Source organism: Sycon ciliatum, chromosome 1, assembly GCF_964019385.1.
Source record: "Sycon ciliatum chromosome 1, ocSycCili1.1, whole genome shotgun sequence".
NCBI lineage: Eukaryota > Metazoa > Porifera > Calcarea > Leucosolenida > Sycettidae > Sycon > Sycon ciliatum.
In genome coordinates this window covers 84,028,286-84,050,024 of record NC_088643.1, presented here as the reverse complement: position 1 = coordinate 84,050,024, position 21,739 = coordinate 84,028,286, and the positions used below count along the sequence as shown (strand labels likewise).

Below are 21,739 nucleotides of genomic sequence, written 5' to 3'. Positions count from 1 at the left end.
ATAACATTGCATGACACCGACCGACGGTACTGACGTTCTACAACGAAGGCTGTTGGAGTGCGCATCCAAGGTGTGCTAGAGCTGTTAGCCAGTTAGTTGTAGAACGTCAGTACCGTCGGTCAGTGTCGTGCAATGTTATTGCACGAGCTGATTGTTTAGTAACCAGTGGTGCTAGTGGACATTATAGCGTAACTTGTAGTTCCTTGGTCCTTGTTCTTTTGTATAAATTAATCCTTGGCTCTCCATCCGAGTCCACTCTCAACTTTGTTCTTGTTTTTGTGTAAGTATCAGGCCAAAGGGACTGCAACTGCAGCTGGTAGGCCTTTCCCAAATCGGCCATTTATTTTGGCCTATTCGGCTTTTCGATCGGCTGAAAAAATCGCTAGAATCGGATGACAATTTCTGTAAAAGGTGGAAATTCGGCTCTAAAGTCGCAGCCACCTTTCGCAGATAATGGCTACAGAATTTGTATTTGCATGCTATTGAGGCACTAAAACATCAATTTTCGGCGAATTCCGTGCGAAAATTGCGTATTCGGCTAACAGATCGGTGATTTCTTCAAAACCACTATTCTCGGCCAATGTTTCGACCGGCCGATTTGGGAAATGCCCACGGGCCGTGACGCAGGTGCGCACGAGCGGTCATCTGGTCATGCCCAGTTGCCCACGACCCTGCAAAACATGTATATTATTCGGCGATTTCTTGGTAAAATCTCAGAATTCGGCCAAAAGATCAGCGATTTTCTGAAAAGGCTACTTTTCGGCGAATTTTTCGGCCGGCCGATTTGGGAAAGGCCTAGCAGCTGACATGGTATGATGGACCATCACCCTATCGATATCAGTCAATACACTCGCAGGGGGGAGAGTCTCCTCACAATATCAGTGTTTATCAAGAAAATTTTAGAGGGTTATGGTCGCTGTAACCACCATTCAGGCATTTTGAGGACTTCAACCCAGGCCCTGATACGGAAACTACGTCATGCGCAATTCTGAGGCTTGAACAAGCCATAAAGGCCTTCGATTTTCCTTAGTGTGACCGAAACATAAGAAGAGCAGGTCTCCCATTGCGGAACAGACAAGAGGATAAATAGGAATGATTACAGCTGCAGAAGCCTCATTACCGACCAGATGCGACAACAACAAGAACAGAAAGACAGGACTAACAATGGGAGTGGGGGCAGCGAGTTGCTTCAGGCATCGGTGCAAACATAATCAGTGACTATAATAATATAATATTATATAAGAGACAAAACAGGGGAGAATGCTGTGTCACACGTGTATTGAACATGTTTTGCAAGGATGTGTGCACACGAGCAAGAACTGCTACGTCGAAATAGTATGTGTAGAAACCACTTTTACTATAATTAATAATTATGTGTTCATGGCTCACTATTTGAAGATGGTTACCTGTTGCAGTAAAGCGTATAATTTTCAAAGGATTTCTGGAGATAACCACAGGCAGGGGTCTTACAATACATGATCGGTAGCTGGAAGTCCGCCGGTATGGCCATGCATGAATAGATGTGTATGGTGGGACCAGCATACATTTCTAAATAGATATGGTCTACTCTGTGAGGAAATACTGTACTGTGTTTTGGGTTCAAAATACAATGAGGGGGGCTATACAATGAGGGGGATCTAGACAATGAGGGGGATCTATTTCTGTTGTTAGTGCGTAAATAGCCAACACAGACTTTGAAAGTAACCGTGTTCGTGTGTTTGATCAAGCTCTTAGTCCGATGTTAGGTGCCTATCGAAAGACAACTCTGTCAATGCTGAGAGAGTGGTTCAGAACCAACTGCATTTAGCTGCTCAGTGTACAATGCGGAAGTGGGGATGGATTGCTTCTCAAGCTACATGTATTTGAAAAGCTACTTCTTCAAGTACATTTTAGCATGAGTGAGCAAGGTCAACAGCAATGCCACGAGACTGTTCCATTTGATATGTGTATGATAAGGCAAGCAACGTCACGTCCTGTTTCATGATGTAGTGCGCATGTGACCCGATTGAACAATGTGACCGACCAGAAATCAACAAGAGAGCAGTGCCATGCTTGAGCTAGTACTAGTAATGCTCTTAGATTCACATGCCTCTACCTGCGTCTCCATTCTTGGTAGTATCTGGAGAGAAGGAAACCAATAGAGACTGGTCAAAAAGTTCATGCAACAAGTCTTTGCGGCATTATTCACCTGCTTCACCGTGCCCTGCATGTATCACTATTACAGTTGTGTGTCATGTTCGCACATACACACATGCACACACACACACACACGCACATACACGCACACACACACCTACACACATGCACACACACACACACACACATGCACACACACACACACACCTACACACCTGCACACACACATGCACACACACACACACACACACACACACACACACACACACCATTGGACCATTGGACGCCCATCGCCGGAGGCGATGATAGCGATGCTACAGCAGAAGCCATAGCAGCTTGTGCTGGGATTGCACCATTCAACAGCTTGCAAGGCTGAAGAATTGGCCGCCACTATTCAGCCTGGTCTACACCACACAGCTATGAAGTGGCTATTTCTGGCCAGTGAATCCCTACTTTTTGGTCTTTTTCATTTTTGTTTTCACACACACACATCACACCACATACTCCGGCATGCACTGGCTGTTGGTAACCACCCAGGAGAATGAAAGAAAAGTCAGGAAGAGTCTAAGAAAGAGAAGAAAGGCGCGTGTGACCATAATCGTTGGAAATCGAACCCGCAACCTATTGGTTGGAAATCGCTGCACATACCACTGCACCATATGGGACACACACACACACACACACACACACCTCAGACCTCAGACATGCCCATCGCGGAAGCGATGATAGCGAACAGCTATGTTAGACATAGCAACTTGTGCTGGGATTACACCATTCAACAGCTTGCAAGGCTGATGAATTGACCGCCACTATTTTTAGCCTGGTATCCACCACACAGCTGTTTGAGGTGACTTTTTCTGGCCAGTGAATCCTTATTTTTCATTTTTCATTTTTTTTTCTACACACACACACCACACCACATACTCCGGCATACACTGGCTGTTGGTAACCACCCAGGAGAATGAAAGAAAAGTCAGGAAGAGTCCGAGAAAGAGAAGAAAGACGTATGCGACCATAATCGTCGGGAATTGAACCCGCAACCTCTCGATTGGAAATCGACTGCACATACCACTGCACCATATGGGACACACACACACACACACACACACACACACACACACACACACACACACACACACATATATATATATACATTATTGGTGTGCTGGGTGTTTTGTCCAAGGTTGTATACTCTCCCAAGGACTTGAAGTAGATGCACATACGAAACCAGAGCACGCGCAGTCATACAACAACAAACACATTCCAAATGAGCCCGGTGAACATATTCTAGAATGAACCTGCTGAACGAATTCTAGAATATGCCTGTTGAACTAATTTCAGAATAAGTCTGGTGAGGACATTCCAGAATGAGCCCAGCGAAAACATCAGTCCAGAATGAGCCTAGTGAACACATTACAGAATGAATCCAGTGAACGCATACATGTAAGTAAGTCAACAATGTAAGGTTTCTGACCTGTGAAAACGGAACAAGGCTGAGAGTAGTTCGAGTAACGTTGCCACTGAAATGCCCAGACCGGTTGCGAACAACAGTGCCAGTCCACAATATATATCTATATACATGTAGTCATATGATGGATCATATGTGCCATTGTATTCGCTAAGTTGTTGACTGGGTTGCCCGGCTCGGTGAATTATTACTGTGAAACAAAACAACAACAACAACAACAACAACACCAACCAGCACCGACCGCTGTAAAGACTCCCCACTGTACAAGTCCCTAAAACACTACAATGCCCTCCCTGCTAGCATTCGTGACGCTCCCTCCCGAGCTGCTTTCAAACAAGAAATCTACTCACTGCTGATAAACTCAATCTGCTCCTGCAGCGCTCACCCTCTCCCATACTTGTAAAATTCAACGGGACGTAAATTGCTTTCCAACTCCATAACCCTCAGCCCCGCCCATACCATCTCACCTTCTCTTAACAAGTCAAGGTAGCTCGGGCCTATATCGCGAAAAATATCGGAGGTCAAACACCACTTTCTGTCCGATTCAAATATTCAGGGTTGAAGCATCATGAGGGCAAGCTGTTAATCCCAAATTTTGGCTAGTGTGTAATGACAACAACAACAACAACAACAACAACAACAACAACAACAACAACAACAACAACAACAACAACGACAACAACAACAACAACAACAACAACAACAACAACAACAGACACAGCCACAGCAGCAACAAAGCCATTACCCCAACACCCACCTGCAATTTTGCACTTACATGAGCCCCTCTCATACTTTCATGTAAATATTATTGCTCCCATCCCGCTCACAATTAGAGTCCAGCGGATAATGTCGGCATTTTAGTCGGCCTTATGAGACTATCCGAGCATCCGAGACATATTGAGCATTAGAAAGGAACAGAACGAACATTATGTGAGGCTTGAGGGGCATGATGAGTTAAAAACTTCGAAGTAGTGTATATTACAGGTGGAATCCTGATAATTCGAACCTCCAAATGCCGGAAAAAAATTCCAATTATCCGGATATTCTAATCATCCAAACATGAACCCACACCACAATATGTATGTCAAAATGCTCTCATGGTCACACAGAGTTGCGCTATTGACCTTAGACACAGATTTCACGGATACTGAACTGACCAGCACAGCCTGCTCATGCAAACTGAACTGACCAGTACAGTGTACAGTGAACTTCGAATTACACTTTGCTAACTTCGAATTATCAGCACAAATCCCACACATTTTCAAGTAAGTGGAATCCGTGGAACTTCGAATTAATGACATGTCCGGTTCGAGGTTCGAATTATCAGAAAAATTTATGTGGGAATCGTATTGACAGAAATCGGTCCTGGAAAAACTTCTAAGCGGTATGTTCGAACTAAGCCATATTCGAATTATCAGGATTCCACCTGTATTGGGAAATTCCAGGTTTGTGCCGCAGGCTTTGGTGCTCGAGCAGCTAAGCAGAAAGAGCTCGTTTCTAACAATTGTCTTTTAAGAGTCCAGCCGAGCAGGCTCGAAAAGCACTAGAATTACTCATGACCTCAGTACTAAGTTCTGACGATGGGTGACTCGCCCGAAACGTCAATTTTTCGACATCATTAATAAAAGAATTTTCATCTAAAGAGTGAATAGCAACTAAATAGAGCGGTTGTCAGTTGACAAACCCCCTTTTATTTACAATGCAGTTGCGTGATGTCCACCACTTTCTGAACGAACGCCTCAGTATTAAGTCGATATAATCGTTAAGCAGCGCATTTCAGAGTTTCCTTGAGAAACACGCACAGTTAGTTGTGGACAGCTGTACTGCCAAGCCTGCAGTCAAGTCCTAAAGAAGACAGCACAAGCAAAGGAAGTCAAGTGGCACAATAGTCTGGCTACGTGTCCCGCGTGGCTTACGGACCCAGTTACGGTGGACGGGAGGGAACTCGATCCGAGATCGGCTTTCAGGAACCTGCCCAATGATGACCAACATAGTTTTCACATCTCATTTCAAGGGAAATGTCTGGAAAGGATTTGATACGCCCACTCTTCAGCCACATCCCTGCAAGTTGCGAAGGAGAGCAGTCACTGGAGAAGCGATCATGTCTAATAGTACTGAGAGATGGTGGAGCTTGTGGGGAAGTATGGCGGCAGCTCCACGGGCACACTGGCCATCTGCATCCCTTAATTCCTGGACGTTGGACAATGTTGAATTATGTGCGGCCTTACTTCCTTTCTCACAAACCAAGAGTATTAATATAGCCCCTGCAGACGCATTATAAATTTATAATCGGCATTATGAGGTAGTCAAGTTTTGGAGCATTAACCAAATGTTCAGCACACCACAGAACTCAGATAAGCATATTCGGTGACTGGCAGTGGTGGTGGTGGTGGTGGTACGCCACTGCGAAGTGAACCGATCACGTTGGACTGAGTCTGCTTTGCACAGACACGCAAATGACCACCATCATTGCCATGGTAACATCATTACCATGGTTTTGCACAAAGGTACATGTAAGTACTTTCCAACTAAAAAAAGAAGAAGTAAAGTTCGCACATCCGCGTTACAGCCGGCTATACAATTCAGTGTTTGAGGAACACAACCTGCTTTCCAACTACTGGTATCTTACGATAGTCGGAAGGTGTAAGGCTAATACTAAGTGAGAGTTTACGTTGCGCGTTCAAAAGCAAAATCCATACATGCGTTGAATATGACCACGTCTGTGGTATCAAAGTATTACGCTGCACGTACACTGTGCTGAGTTCCTACACTGTGCTGAGTTTCCGTGAAGTTTAAAGAGTGCTGAGGGTAGGAATCTTTTGCTCACTCAACCATTGAGATGCTCGCCTTCGTTTTCATCTCGCTGTGGACAGGATCAGATGGATGATGAAATAGGGCCAGGGGCTGTCTTTGCTGCTCCTGTTTTGCTTTATGGTTTGGACGACGATCCCCTGGTCGCTGGCGTAGCAATTTTAGAAGAATTTGAAGCACTACCGACTCGACTGCGTCACTGTGGCAGTGAGATTCGTAGGGCGGTGAACAAGTAATAGAAGTTAAGATGCACGTTATTTCTGACGTGACGCGAAAGTTCAGCTCACGTTATTTGGCTCGCGCGTTGAAAAACAACGCGACTGATCTGAAGCTCACTTCGAAATTTGGAGTTCTACGCCAAATTTGACGGGGAATTGCGCATCACGTCGGAAATAACGTGCATTTTAACCTCTATATATAATAGATGTAATTCCAGTCTCAAACTGCGCCAACAACATTCCCTCCTTCTTCAAATTAAAGCAGCTGAAAACTGGCTGTGAGCAACAGACGAAGAAGGCGATCCGTTTTCAAAACAAAAAAGCAAAGCTATCAACTATGAGCAGGGCCGGCACCACCGGTACGGCCATGGCCGTAGCCGCCGTACCAACTTCCCAAAAAGTCGGTCGACGTGGAACGTCCAAAACCGGGGAGAAAAAGTTTCGATGTATGATTTTGTACAGGGAGTTGCCCAGAGTGCAGGATTTGCCGTCTAAATTCCAAAAAAATCCTGGGGGAGGACCCTCAGACCCCCTTTAAAAATGGCCCTTCGGCCGCACCGCTCCGCGGAACCTGCCTCCGGCCCTGATGAATGAAGTTATCTAGATTCCCAACGATTTGACAACAAAACAGGCGGATTACTTCAATAAATTCATGCTTTTCTTCAGCATGAGTGGGTCCGCGTTCACATTGAAAACGCATGTTCAAACAAGAAGAGGAGCATCATTGTGGACGTGACATTTCACGTTCGAATACGAAAAAACCTGCAAGTTCAACTCTCTATACTACTTGTGAATGAAAAATGAAAATTTACGGTACTTTGTATTATATATACCGTACTGGCGGGATTAGTTTCCTCTGGGTCACCATGGTCACTATGTTTTCAATGTCCATCGAAAATGGGGCAATATTCAAGAGAGGGCTATTTGGATCAGTGCATGCGTCTTCGGGGGAAATCGATTTCTTTCAGAATTTTGAGAAAATCGGTCGGAAAGAAGAGTAAACATTTTTTTAGCTTGATCACTCAGCAGCGGCACCAGCTCACTGTCCTCGACAAGCGATGTGTTCGCTGCGTAGCCAATCTGCCCTTCCCGTCCCATACCACTCCTATATACACTCGCCTTTCCCTGACCCCTGTAATTGAACGTGCCAAATGCAAACTCCGTTTCCTTATGCACCGTGTCCACACCAGCAGCATCAGCCCTCTTCTGAAAGATAGAGTAGCCCTCCAACCTCCCAGTAACACCCGTGGCAATGACAATTGCAAATACGTTGTTCCGCTAACTCGGCGAACATCTGGCGACAGCCGACCATTGGTTTCCGCCGTGAAGCTTTGGAACACCCTGCCACAGGAACTCACGTCCGCTCGTCGTCCAACCCCGTTTAAAAGATTGCTGAAAGTGTTTTTCTACGGTTAATATGGCCGAATAGCACCTCCCTCTGGCATAGGTCCTCATCTTCCTATTTCTCCCTGATTGTTACTTCGTTCGAACTTGACTTGTAATTACCGGTACAAATACTTCCTTTTGACTGTTTTCTCATTTTCGCAAGTGAAGCTTTATCGAGCTACACTTTTTATTCTATCGCCATCATAATATTGGGCATCAATGCCCGTTTGGTTTGCGATGTAAAATAAAACTTCAAACAAAAATCACGGATCTTGACATTCTTGTCGACATATTCCAGCTCGATCTCAAGAGAAGCGACAAGTGATCGGCTTTCATCAATCATCATGGACGTGGCAGCACAGCAGGAGTTGGAAGAAACACTTGAGGAAGGGCCTGTGAGTAGTCACACTCGCGGCAGAAGCCGAGCAGCACGTCGCGTCGGTCAAGCTGTACCGGTGCCGCTCGCGTGATAATCGGCGCCTCCGAAGAGATCAGCAAAGTTATCGAGGAGGAAGACGACAATTTGAATTATTTCTTTGGCGAGTCGGAAGGGTCGGTAACTAGCAGCTGTACTCGCTCACTGTCTGGCAGTGAGTCTGACGAACCCCCAGCTAAGCGTCCCCAAGTGGAAGACTCCTGGGTTAAGCTTGAAGGTGACAAGGTGACAAAAACGTCGGCTGCTGAAGAATGTGACACCATCCAGATGCTGCGTAATTCCAGTGATGCCACAGGCCTCTCGAGCAGCTCTCTTCCTGGTGTGCTTCCAGAAGCAGGCTTGTCAGCTCAACGCTGCAAGTACTTACAGGACAATGTTCTAGGGTTTTGTCATCCGGAGAACAAGGTAGCCTGAGGCCCTTCACTGAATGTCTTGGGCAAGACTAAAGGCTGTTTCGCAAAACTATAGCTGCTTTCAGCAACACTGTAGATAATGCATTATACAAGGGATATTCCGTGTTGGACAATGCCATAGAAATCATGGTCTCTGTGTACATATGTACTTTCAAATGTGATATCCAACTTTATCTTCCACAGAGGTGTTCCTTAGACCCCTGTGATTGATTTTCAAAATTTCCAAAAGATTTGCCCTTAGACATGGTATGCACCGGCCCATTTGTTCAATGCTGGTACATTTGCGTCATCCAGCATAAAAACAAAGCAAAGCAGAGCCTAAAACAGAGCCTAAAGTTTACTGTAAACTAGCACGACTCCACACAAACGGCAACAAGAACTGCGATTTTGATCCTGAAACCATCAGTGCAGTGCCATGGACAAGAACATTACCAGAATAACAGTAAAATGTTCACATTATATACACTGTATTATATTGGATTTCAAATCTCAAGCCTTGCAGTGTATATTATCAGCTACGTAGGTTTTCCATCGCTCACTGGATTGATATCTGTTCGTTACAATCAACCTTCCGTTTTCTTTTCTTTCTTTTTCCTATCTCTACTTTTGCACAGTATTCTTTAAATTTTTATTCCCAGTCAGTCCATTGTTAGGCATCATGCCTGTTTTGATTTCCACTATAAATAAAGTATCCGACAACGACGACGACGACGACGACGACGACGACGACAACAACAACAACAACAACAACAACAACAACAACAACAACAACAACAACAACAACAACAACAACAACAACAACAACAACAACAACCTATCTCTTATTGGCGATGGTGCCATCATGAGAAAAAAGAATTCAAAAACAACCATTCGAGACATAGCACTATTCAATAGGCCTTGACGGATTATGCTAGCATAGTTTTTCGCATAATTCCTACCAAAATCGAATAATCGCATAATTCGAGGCAAATAGCATACGAATCGCATAAATTGGAATAATCCGCCTGTTCGCATCAAATTCCATACAGTTGTACATGTCGTACAAGTACATCGTACAAGTAGATGCACCAGGAAGTCGTAGGTTTACTACTCCCGTGATAACATGTCCATTCCACTACAATCAGTGATGGTCGTAGCTAGGTCGGACGGTGCGTTGACCCCGTTGAATTTTTGCTACTACAGTACAACGCCCTCTACAAAAAATTGCCCTGTTATTTTGCACAAAACCATCAAATACATTAGCAGCATATGTGAGCATAATGCGGCATAATTTGATAAATTTTAGCATAAAAATTTGGGCTGAAACGATTATACCGAATAATCGATTACTCTTTTGATAACTCTAACGATCGAGCAATCGTTTAGATTACCGATTACGATTATTTTGCATCTTTTAAATTTTTTAATTTCTTATACGCGCAGTGCATGCAGCGCAGAATATATAGTACACACTCATGACAGCTATACTAGTAGCCTCCACATAATGACACCTAGTATCTGTTGTCTGTAACGCTGCCCATTAGTGGGCAATCATGCCACATAGCATTTTTTCATTTTTTTGTGCAAAATTTTGTACATATTTCCACTTTTGGCCATTCCACATAGTAGTAGTAGTAGTAATAGATTTTGTTATTTTACTAGGGGAGTCCCAACAGGCGTTGCCTTTTTACTGGGAACCCTAGCATGTACATATTCCAGGTGCGGCCTCTTCAAGACTATAATCGAATAATCGATCGTTATGATAAAGAGTAATCGATTGGTAGGCTCCGGCGGATTATGCCAGCGAAATCATGGAATTATGCTTTCATGGATTCTCGCATTATGCTCGCAAAATCCTCATACTATGCTTTGGCACCCGGTGATACATATTCACTTTGTTGTACCTATGGAGCCTCAAAGTTCGGAAAATTGTGCTTTCTTGGTACTTGCAAGTGGCCATAAGTACAACAAAAATGTTACATGAGTATCCCCATACCAAGGTATCCATGCATGCTAGAGATCAACATGGAAAAGAGAAAACATTACGTCTTCTACTTTGAAGTATTCATGAGTTGACTTCTTTTGTAAAAAGAATTTTTCATTGCCAAATTCGTTTGAGTTACCTTCGAAAATTATCGTGTTCAACTATCTTCGTAATCGTCATACTCTGACAACCGATGTCACCCTCACCCTGCAAATAATCAGCTCATCTCTCCCGTAGCTCCACCTCTCCTTCCATCATGACCGAACCTCAACTAGACATAGATTTTTTTAAATTACTAGAGCGATATCCATACCCTGCACAGTCATGGCTGCTAAAATCTAGTCATGAATTCATAACATGCTGCTTTGCATAATGTACATGTACATGTACGTGGAGTTTGCGGACTACCCGTCACTATCTCGTCTGCCCCGGGATACTAAAGTACCTGGTAAAGGCTGATTCCCCGGCATCTTCTGCTACATGTACTGTATCAGTGTGAGAAAGAACTACTTTGAAGAAGACGAATTTGAGCATACAATAATGTTTTGCCATGATTTCTACCCTGCTTTTCATTGAAAACACTATCTGCATGACCTCCAAACCCTTTACCATGCAGACCATCAGCACTGATCAGGTGCATTGTACACAATTCTGTAGCCTACATTTTACATACTAGAACGGTGGTACAATCATGTCCTTGTGCTCCTACCTCCGAAAGGATGCTAAATTATGCTCCAAATTTTCAACCACCAAATTATGCCAGTAATTATGCCGGCATAATCCGCCGGTGCCCATCGATTGGGCTAAATGGATGATCGTTTCAGCCCTAATAAAAATAGCATAATTCTGCAATTTTTCAGCAATGCGAATAGCATAATTTCACGAAAATAATTATTACTATTTAGCATAGTCCGTCAAGGCCTACTATTCAAGAGAGGGCCCTAATCGCGCGAGTACGGTAACTAAGAGTTCAGGAGTTCTTTCAGGTGACGCATTGGGTGTTGCAATGTGAAACTTTTCAAACTTACCGTTTATAACAGTTGCGAACACAATCGCGACAACAGCCATTATGGCCGCGACGGTATCCGGTATATCCATCTCTGCGAAAGTTTTTATTCCGGCGTTCCGTGACCTGTCTCGAAAGGAACCAAAGTCAGTGGACGGCTGAGTGGCAATGACGAGAGGCCAGTCGGCAGTCTCGACGGAACACAGGGCTAGGCGGATAGGTACGAAGCGGCGTTCCGATGGCTAGCATGCAACAGTGATTGACGGAGCCCAGCTACTGTACAGCGAGCAGGATACAATGTTGAATGGCAACGAGATCTTTTCTTGGTGGGGAAAGCGACTGGGCAAGACGTAACCAGTTTAGCGAGGACTTCGACACTGCGACAATCAGAACATTCATAATATCACAAGCAACAGCCAACGTTGCAACACGGCGAAAGTAGACTGAAATGATTCGAATTCTGCAGAGCATGATCTCGAGTTGATGATTCGGCGAGCCAATTTCTCGCCGAAAGAGTGTGGATAGACGAAGGAAGGCTAGGATTAGTGCTGAGTCGGGTAGCATTATCTTCGCCGACTTCGGTAGTTTCCACGGGTAGCACGGGTGCCCGATCGGGGTAATGTTTCCATGGTAACACCACAAAGGCACACCCCTTCGCTTCTCTTAGTAATAGTAGTCTTACACACTGCACTGGCCGACTGAGCTGGGTAGACATACATGCGATGCGGAGTATTTTTGTACACGCACGCTGTCTGTAGTGTAGTCTACAATCTAAATGCGGTTTATCCATTCGCCTTTATAATAATCATTGGGCCTAGTTCCCATTTAGTGTGCGAATTAAAATAAGCCAACCAATGACTGTCATCTGCGACTTCGGGTTTTCGGGTACTACATGTATTTTGTACCCCTGTGACACCAAAATTTGAAACCAAAAATCAGGTATTAAACGGGCAAACACAAAGGAGTCGCTCAGTTCGATCGACTCTGGCCTCAGAGCAAACCTCAACATGCCAGCTTCCTTCCACAAACATATTTCGAGTGAACCATCCACGCTGATGATCGTTTTGGGTCTACACAATTTTGCTGTCAAACCGTTCCTATTTGAAACACCCTCCTCTACGACCTAGGCCCATGGGCTTTTACACCGAGGCTTCGCGCTGTTCGAACTAAGTATATTTACTTGGCCTGGGCGTATGCGCGAGTATGGACTTACACGCGGGTGGGCACATGGCATGGGCTTATCAGCGGGATTTTTGTATTTGTATTCTATTATTGGCATTCCCAACAGACCCTAAGGTCTTCTTACAGTGTGCCCAAGATGAATGGGATTACAGTGTGCCCAAGATGAATGGGATTACAGTGTGCCCAAGATGAATGGGATTACAGTGTGCCCAAGATGAATGGGATTACAGTGTGCCCAAGATGAATGGGATTACAGTGTGCCCAAGATGAATGGGATTACAGTGTGCCCAAGATGAATGGGATTACAGTGTGGCCAAGATGAATGGGATTACAGTGTGCCCAAGATGAATGGGATTACAGTACTACCATACTACATGCAGTATTCAATGCAATTTTACCCTTTACTTCACCTTTACTCCCCCTTTACTTCACCTTTACTCCCCCTTTACTTCACCTTTACTCCCCCTTTACTTCACCTTTACTCCCCCTTTACTCCCGCTTTACTCCCCCTTTACTCCCCCTTTACTCCCCCTTTACTCCCCCCTTACTTCACCTTTACTCCCCCTTTACTCCCCCTTTACTCCCCCTTTACTCCCCCCTTACTTCACCTTTACTTCACCTTTACTCCCCCTTTACTCCCCCTTTACTTCACCTTTACTCCCCCTTTACTCCCCCTTTACTTCACCTTTACTCCCCCTTTACTCCCCCTTTACTTCACCTTTACTCCCCCTTTACTCCCCCTTTACTTCACCTTTACTTCACCTTTACTCCCCCTTTACTTCACCTTTCTATTTCATATAAGAGTTCATAGGAAAGATGTTCGCTCCCACATGAAATCATCGTCTGAGTAGCTACCCTGGCCTAGTGCATGCAAAACTTGAAGAAAAAATCTGACAATAAGTGGACAGGTGATGTGTGGAGGCATTAATCTTCATAAACCAATGAGACAAGAGTCACAAGTCACAAGATGCGAAAATGGCAAGTACAGAGACAGATAAGACTAACGCTAACACAGGGCCAGTGGGTAGGGGTAGTGTGTTACCCGCTTCAGGCATCAAGACAAAAAGCATCAGTGCATGACTATACGAGAAAAGCAAACAAAGGAGAGGAGAATGTCGTGTCACAGGTGTAATGAATACTTCAAACTGCGTGTTTTGCAAGGATGTGTGCACACGAACAGGAGCTGCTAACATGTAGCGCCACTATGTGTTCATGGTTCCGATGTATTTGAAGATGGTTTCATGTTGTAGGAAAGAGCATAATGGTCACAGGATTTCCAGGGGTCTAATAATACACGACCGTAAGGCTGGAAACCCGCCGATATAGTCACGCATACAGCAGTTACATACGAAGTGTGTGTATGGTGGGACCAGCATAATTTTCTAAAGAGATAATTCAGGCAACTCTACAAGTAAATACTGTAGTGTGTTGGGATCAAAATACAATGAGGGGGGTCTATTTCTGTTGTTAGCGCGTAAATAGCCAACACAGACTTTGAAAAGTAACCGCGCTCGTGTCTTTGATCAAGCTCTTAGTCTGATGTTGGGTGTCTCTCTAAAGACAACCCCGTCAATGCTGAGGGAGTGGTTCAGAGCCGACTGCATTCAGCTGCTCAGTGTACAGAGCGGTAGTGGGGATGGATTTCTTCTCAAGCTAAATAGCTACTTCAAGCACATTTTAGCAATTCACGAGTATGCGCAAGGTCAACAGCAATGCCACCAGACTGTTGCGTTTGATCCATGCATGATGGTACAAGCAACCAGCTGTCGCATGATCTAGTACTTGTATGTACATCATGATCAGAATAACAAAAATGAGACTGACCAAAAGCCAACAAGCGGACTGTACAACATTGTAGCTAGCACCAGTAGTGGGCTTAGGTTTGCATCCTTCTACCTGCGCGGTGCCTGCAGAGGAGATAACCATACGGGACTAGTCAAACGTATCATGCAACAAGTCTTCCATACAACATGCATGTGCTTGCCTGGATGTATCAACATTGCAATTGTTTGAAACTTTAGCATGCACACACACACACACACACACACACACACACACACACACACACACACACAAAATGCACACACACGCACACGCACACACACACACACACACACACACACACACACACACACACACACACACACACACACACACACATAAACACATACACACATACAAACACACACACACACACATAAACACATACACACATACAAACACACACACATACAAACACACACACACACACATTATTTTGCTGAATGTTTTGTCAAAAGTTGTACACTCTCCCAAGTACATGTACATACAAAACCTGGTGTCACTGTGTACTGTCATGCCAGCATGAGCCGGCTGAACACATTCCAGAATAAGACTGCTCAACACATTCCAGAATAAGACTGCTCAACACATTCCAATAAGACTGCTGAACACATTCCAGAATAAGACCGCTGAACACATTCCAGGATAAGACTTAGGCTTTCCCCAAATCGGCCCGTTTTTCGCCTATTCGGTTTTTGCTCAGCTCAAAAATACATCAGATTCGGCTACAAAATCAGCTGATTGTTTGAAAATCGGCTGCAAAATTGGAATTATAATTATTGGAAAATCAGCGAAAAGAATTGTTGGCATATCGGCTTCAAAATTGGTGAGACATTGGACGATTTGGGAGATTTTTCGGCGATTCTCAAGGGAACCCTCCAACATCGGAGGAAAGCTTAGCGATTTTTCGATAAGTCTCGTTTCGGCGAATTTTTCGGGTGGCCGATTTGGGGATTTTACTAGGAACGATCTTCCTAGTGGCTAATGACTGTTTGTTTGAGACTGAGAGTAGGTCAAAGGACAGGATTCACACGACCTCAACACACTAGTATTACACGTACTGAACTGTCTGAACTGTCTGTAGGCATGGGCGGGTAATGCTAGCATTATGGCTGGCATTAGAGTCCCTTATTTCCAGGTGGCATAATGCTGGCATTATAACACCATTTCGCATGCAAAATTGGCATTACAAGCATAATTGCCGGTCGACAACGGTGTCATGCATGACGCTGGCTAGGTCCAGTTCCAAAAACCGTGCATCTGAACCCGTTCGGCTTCGTCCGGAGACTTGACGTTGCAAATCAACCTTCTCAGTGGATTGTTTCAGACAACATGCTCACTGCTGTTTTAAAAGTTTTCTTCTTCTACGCTTTGGCCTTGATCCAAGACGGCCTTCTTAAATCGACTTTTCCAACTTTCAAACTGGCATTATGGAGTAGTGTGAGCATTATAAGTGGCATTATATCCTCATCATTATTATGAGCTTTGCCTTTAGCATTATCGCAGCAAATAACTAGCATTACCTGCCCAAACCTAACTGTCTGAAGTAGAGAGCTCGAGCGGTCATGCCTGCAGCAACATCATTCATTCTCCAACGCACTTTGCAACAGCATTTGGTAGATTTTCGGCGATTCTCAAAGGACTCCTCCAAAATCGGCGAAAAGCTTAGCGATTTTCAATACGTCTCGTTTTCGGTGAATTTTCGGCCGACCGATTTGGGGAAAGCCTAATAAGACTGATAAACACATTCCGGAATGAGCCCAGTGAACACATTCCAAAATGAGCCCAGTGAACACATTCCAGAATGAGCCCAGTGAACACATTCCAGAATGAGCCCAGTGAACACATTCCAGAATGAGCCCAGTGAACACATTCCAAAATGAGCCCAGTGAACACATGTCAGAATGAGATCAGGGAGCACAGAAGTATGTCAACAATGTAAGGTTCCTGACCTTAGAAAACAGAAACAGGCGAATACTCCGAGCCTGACCAGAGTTTGTAACAGGCTTGCATAGAAGGCATGAGTTTGCAGTCCAAATTCACCAAATTTATTTCGACTTGTATTGTCAGATGATGGCTCAGGTAACTTATTGTGCGTGTTATGACTTGATGGCCCGGGTGCCTTAGTCATTACTGTGAAACAACAAAAGCAGCAACAACAAAAGCAGCAACAACAAAAGCAGCAACAACAAAAGCAGCAACAACAAAAGCAGCAACAACAAAAGCAGCAACAACAAAAGCAGCAACAACAAAAGCAGCAACAACAAAAGCAGTAACAACAAAAGCAGCAACAACAAAAGCAGCAACAACAAAAGCAGCAACAACAAAAGCAGCAACAACAAAAGCAGCAACAACAACAACAACAACAACAACAACAACAACAACAACAACAACAACAACAACAACAACAACAGCAACAGCAACAGCAACAACAACAGCAACAGCAACAGAAACAGCAACAGCAACAGCAACAATAGCAACAGCAGCAGCAGCAACAGCAGCAGCAGCAGCAGCAACAGCAGCAAGAGCAACAGCAGCAACAGCAGCAGCACGAGCAGAAACAACACTAGGGGCGGTTCAAACGCCATTACACTCTTCCTTATTTCGTGTCAGAGCACTCTCTGTACTAATAACAACAGCACCGGGAGGAGCAGAAGCAGCAGTAGCAGCAGGAGCAGCATCAGGAGCAGCAGCAACAGCAACACCAACAGCAGCAGCAGCAGCAGCAGCAACAAAAACACCACCACCGCCACCAACAACAACAACACCAACAGCAACCGCAACAGCAGCAGTACCAACAGCAACCGCAACAGCAGCAGCAGCAGCAGCAGCAGTACCAACAGCAACAGTAACAGCGACAAAGGGATCAACTGGTAAATATTATTATCATTTGTGGGATTACTCAAAGGCCGAAGCCTAAATCAACGGGGTCTCGCAGAATTAATATCGCTGTGATATACATGAAGAGAAAAGGACCTACCGTAATTCCGCGCATATAAGCCCATGGGCCTATATCCGGATATAAGCCTACCTCCGTTTATAAGCCCATGGGCTAATAAACAGACACAAATGCAACTCATGTAGAATTTTTCACAAAACGGACTCTTCCTACCATGGTACAGCAGGTCAGTGCAGTTTACCAGTAGAGTATTATAATTATGGTAGACTGACCATGAGCACGGACTTGTACTTTTTCGTGAACCTTCAAAATTCGAATATTGGCCCATGGGCTAAAAAACGAACATGTTTTACTGGATATTTTATCCCCAAACTGCATACTGCATGCATGACAAAAAAAGCATAGGGATGTTTTAAATTCTTTTAGAACGAGGTCTGTCTCGTTGTCCAGGAAACGACCAATCAGCGACATTCCCGCCAAGGGCCTTATCAGAGTTTAAAGCCCGCTCAATCGTTATTTTACTACTCTTGATGACGCGTCGAGGGCCTTGGATTAGTTTAAAGCCCGCTGAATATACTCTAAACTGGTGCGTACAACTCCCTGTATGCATAATAGTACGGTGCAGATAATGAACTCTGCATAACGTGTACGGTGTACTACTAAACGCTACGCAATTCAGAAGTGTGTACGGTTTTGCCTCCCGTACTCTTTCATCTGTACGAATTTTCTTTGTCAACAGCTTGCGGAAACCTATAAAAATCGAAGATCAAAGTCATTAGAGTTATCGACAAGGGGCTCTCAGAGCCCCTAAATAACTCCACAAGCTACATGTATGAATAAGAATGAAGCTCGCAATAAGAGCCCAGCATTTCATTTGCTTCCATTCTACTTTTAGTAGTCCTAAGTGGTGCTGAGTTACCATAACTTACCAGAATAAAATATTCTTTCATACCACACCAAGTCTCTCTGCACACAAACCACAAAACTACCCAATATAGTGGTACACAAGCATAATGGAAGTGAGATAATGCATGTAACCTCGTTCTAAAATAGTTAGTGCATGGCAGGGAGGGTCTTATGGCTTGTTTGTGCCCTTCAGGGTAGCCCTCGGGCCTACGGCCCTCAGGCTAACCTGTCGGGCACTAACAAGCCATAAGGCCCTCCCTGCCATGCACTAACCTATAAATAAAATTATACTTTTTGTTTTTAGATATAACCTGGGATTCGAACCCGCACTATCGCCCTGCGTGCATCCACCGATACACTTCGCATACATACTAATTCTTCCAAGTTGCTTCACGTTATGATCTTGTATTTGAAAGCCCTATTTGAATATGCATTGTGGCCCGCCGTCTTTGATTGTACGGTACGGTACGGGACAGGTACGGAACAGGTACGGTCGAGGGTAATACGACACCGTCTACCGCCTTGATGACGGCAAAAAAAAAGAATAGGGATGTTATAAATTTTTCAATTCTCCTATTTTTTCAGGCATTACCTGGGATTCGAACCCGCACTATCGCCCGACATGCATTCCCCCATACACTTCGCATTCATACTCATTCTTCCAAGTTGCTTCACGTTATGATCTTGCGTTTGAAAGCCCTATTTGAATATTGCGGCCAGCTGTATGTGGCCAGCTGTGTTTGATGGTACGGTACGGTACGGGACAGATACGGGATAGTGCCAGGCGTGACACAAACAAACACCAAATTAAAGCTGTGTGGACCCTGGCTAGCGCCAGACGTTACTGAAGTAACGTCTTCTGCATAGCTACGGGAATAATGTACAGTCAGATAGTGTGACAACAAGGCACAAAACTGACAAGGATATTGAGACACTCGACGACCTGTCACATCTAGCTCCAACACATCTACAAAGCGCAAAACAACAACCTTCCAACTTGGAAGGCTGAGGTGCGGAAAATTCCAATGAGGGGAAGGGATGCGTCACGGAGATGTGCACGAGCTTTGTCCCTCGGCAACGAAGAATATCGAAGGTTACGGGATGATGATGACGAGACTAGTAAGACCATTGGACAAACCGGTCTAACTACAACTCAAAAACGCAAGGTAACAGAGAAAGGGAGTTTAGCCGGATATTGGCTTTCGGTTTGTGACAGTTCGTCTTCGCTTGGCTTCCCCCCTTTATGTGTTGTTACATGCTTTTGAGCCTCCCAAGTTGGGTGGTTTGCTGCCTTGCGTTTCGAGTTGCTGCAGTTAGACCGGTTAGTCCAATGGTCTTACTAGTCTCATCATCATCATCCCGTAACCTTCGACATTCTTTGTTGCCGAGGGACAAAGCTCGTGCACATCTTCGTGGCACATCCCTTCCCCTCATTGGAACTTTCCGCACCTGAGCAAGTTGGAAGGTTGTTGGTTTGCGCTTTGATGATGTGTTGGAGCTAGGTGTCAGGTCGTCGAATGTCTCACTGATAACCTTGCCAGTTTTGTGCCTTCTTGTCGCACTATCTGACTGTATAATATCTCGTTACCTTGGTGGACTGTTCGTCATAACTAGTAACTTACAGGTCCTTTTCTCTTTACATCTTACTTATTGCCTCAACATCTGGCTGTGATATACATGTACATTAGGGTCTCATTTTTAAAAGGAAGAAAATAATTATTGCCCCAGGCAGCTAGCAGTTAGCCTGATTATACCGGCATAATTTCTGGCATAATCAGGTCCTTTTTGAGGAGGAGCATAAAGTGGCATCTGAAAAACAAGGGTAGATGCCCAATGAGGTTGTTATATACACACCTGCTATTGAGGGACCATCAAGAGTACATGAAAACCAAGAGTGTGCAGCTTGGGGCCTTTTCTGCTCTTGGTGTCTGTCACGGCGGACTTCCGTGATTACATCATATTTGGCGCAGATCTGAGGCGGGAAATGGCGTAGTGCGTAGATCTACAACTGAGCTGCAGTTGTGCAGAAAGAGACCTGCTTGAATCCTGCTTGTACGCACTACATCACTAAAATGATGTAATCACGGAATTCCGCCGTGACAGCAACCCATCCGAGCTGCACACTCTGGTTTTCATGTACTCTGGGGGACCATACATAGCGCTTCTCGTCGATTTGGAATATTATTTTAGTAGCCACTATAGGACATTTCCCAAAAAATCAGCGTTTGCTTGTGAAGTTTGGTATTCCTCTTGCATAATAATTATTGTCTTGTATTTCCACAAAGCTCCCAGGTCACATCATGACAATAGTCTGAGTCCTTTTTCATTACGATCATCTGTTCTTTTGGTCTTTTTGCTGAAGCAAATAAAAGCACAATTGGCTGTTTTCTCGAGCATCCTGCGAGCATCCGGATATATCCGCTACTGCGCTAGAGCATAATCTGGTCATTTTCTGAGCATAATCCGCTTAGGCAGCCTACTCAGCATAAAAAATAATTACGTCCAAGAGTTCTTTCAAGTGACGCATTGATTGGGTGTTGCAATGTGAAACTAACTTACCGTTTACAATTGGCAACATTGTGAACACAATCGCAACAGTAGTCACTGTGGCTACGACGGCATTCATCTCTGTGAAAGTTTTTTTTTCCTGCTTTCCCCGGCGTTCCGTGACCTGTCTCGAAAGGAACCAAAGTCAATGGACGGCTGAGTGGCAATGACGAGAGGCCAGTCGGCAGTCTCGACGGAAAACAAGGCTAGGCGGATAGCTACAAAGCGGCGTACCGATGGCCACCAAATGTTTTCTTGGTGGGAAAACTGGGCAAGATGTTACCAGTGGACGAGGACTTCGACGCTGCGACAAACATTCATAATTATTACTTCAGTATGAACAAACAACAGCCAATGTTGCAACACAGCGAAAGTAGACAGAAACGACTCGAATTCTGCAGTGCATCATACAGTCGATCTACCCTTCTGAGTACTGTTGCTAGTGACCAAGTGACTTTGAGTGAGTTGGTGATTCGGCGCGCCACTTCTTTCTCGCTGCAAGACTCCCTGCCAAGAGTAGACATGGTTAGCACTTTACCGTTCACGC

General features: G+C 44.6%; 2 long non-coding RNA genes across 2 annotated transcripts; both read right to left on the bottom strand.

Moving 5' to 3' along the window:
• Positions 1-1,374: 1,374 nt before the first annotated feature.
• On the bottom strand, positions 1,375-12,340 carry LOC135805977 (uncharacterized). The gene is made up of 3 exons (XR_010551195.1): positions 11,860-12,340; positions 3,611-3,794; positions 1,375-2,119 (listed from the first exon to the last, which is right to left on the bottom strand). It is a non-coding gene; the product is annotated as an uncharacterized LOC135805977 (long non-coding RNA).
• A 1,593-nt stretch (positions 12,341-13,933) lies between these two features.
• On the bottom strand, positions 13,934-21,515 carry LOC135805975 (uncharacterized). Its single transcript, XR_010551193.1, has 3 exons — positions 21,205-21,515; positions 16,793-16,973; positions 13,934-14,926 (listed from the first exon to the last, which is right to left on the bottom strand). It is a non-coding gene; the product is annotated as an uncharacterized LOC135805975 (long non-coding RNA).
• Positions 21,516-21,739: the final 224 nt, after the last annotated feature.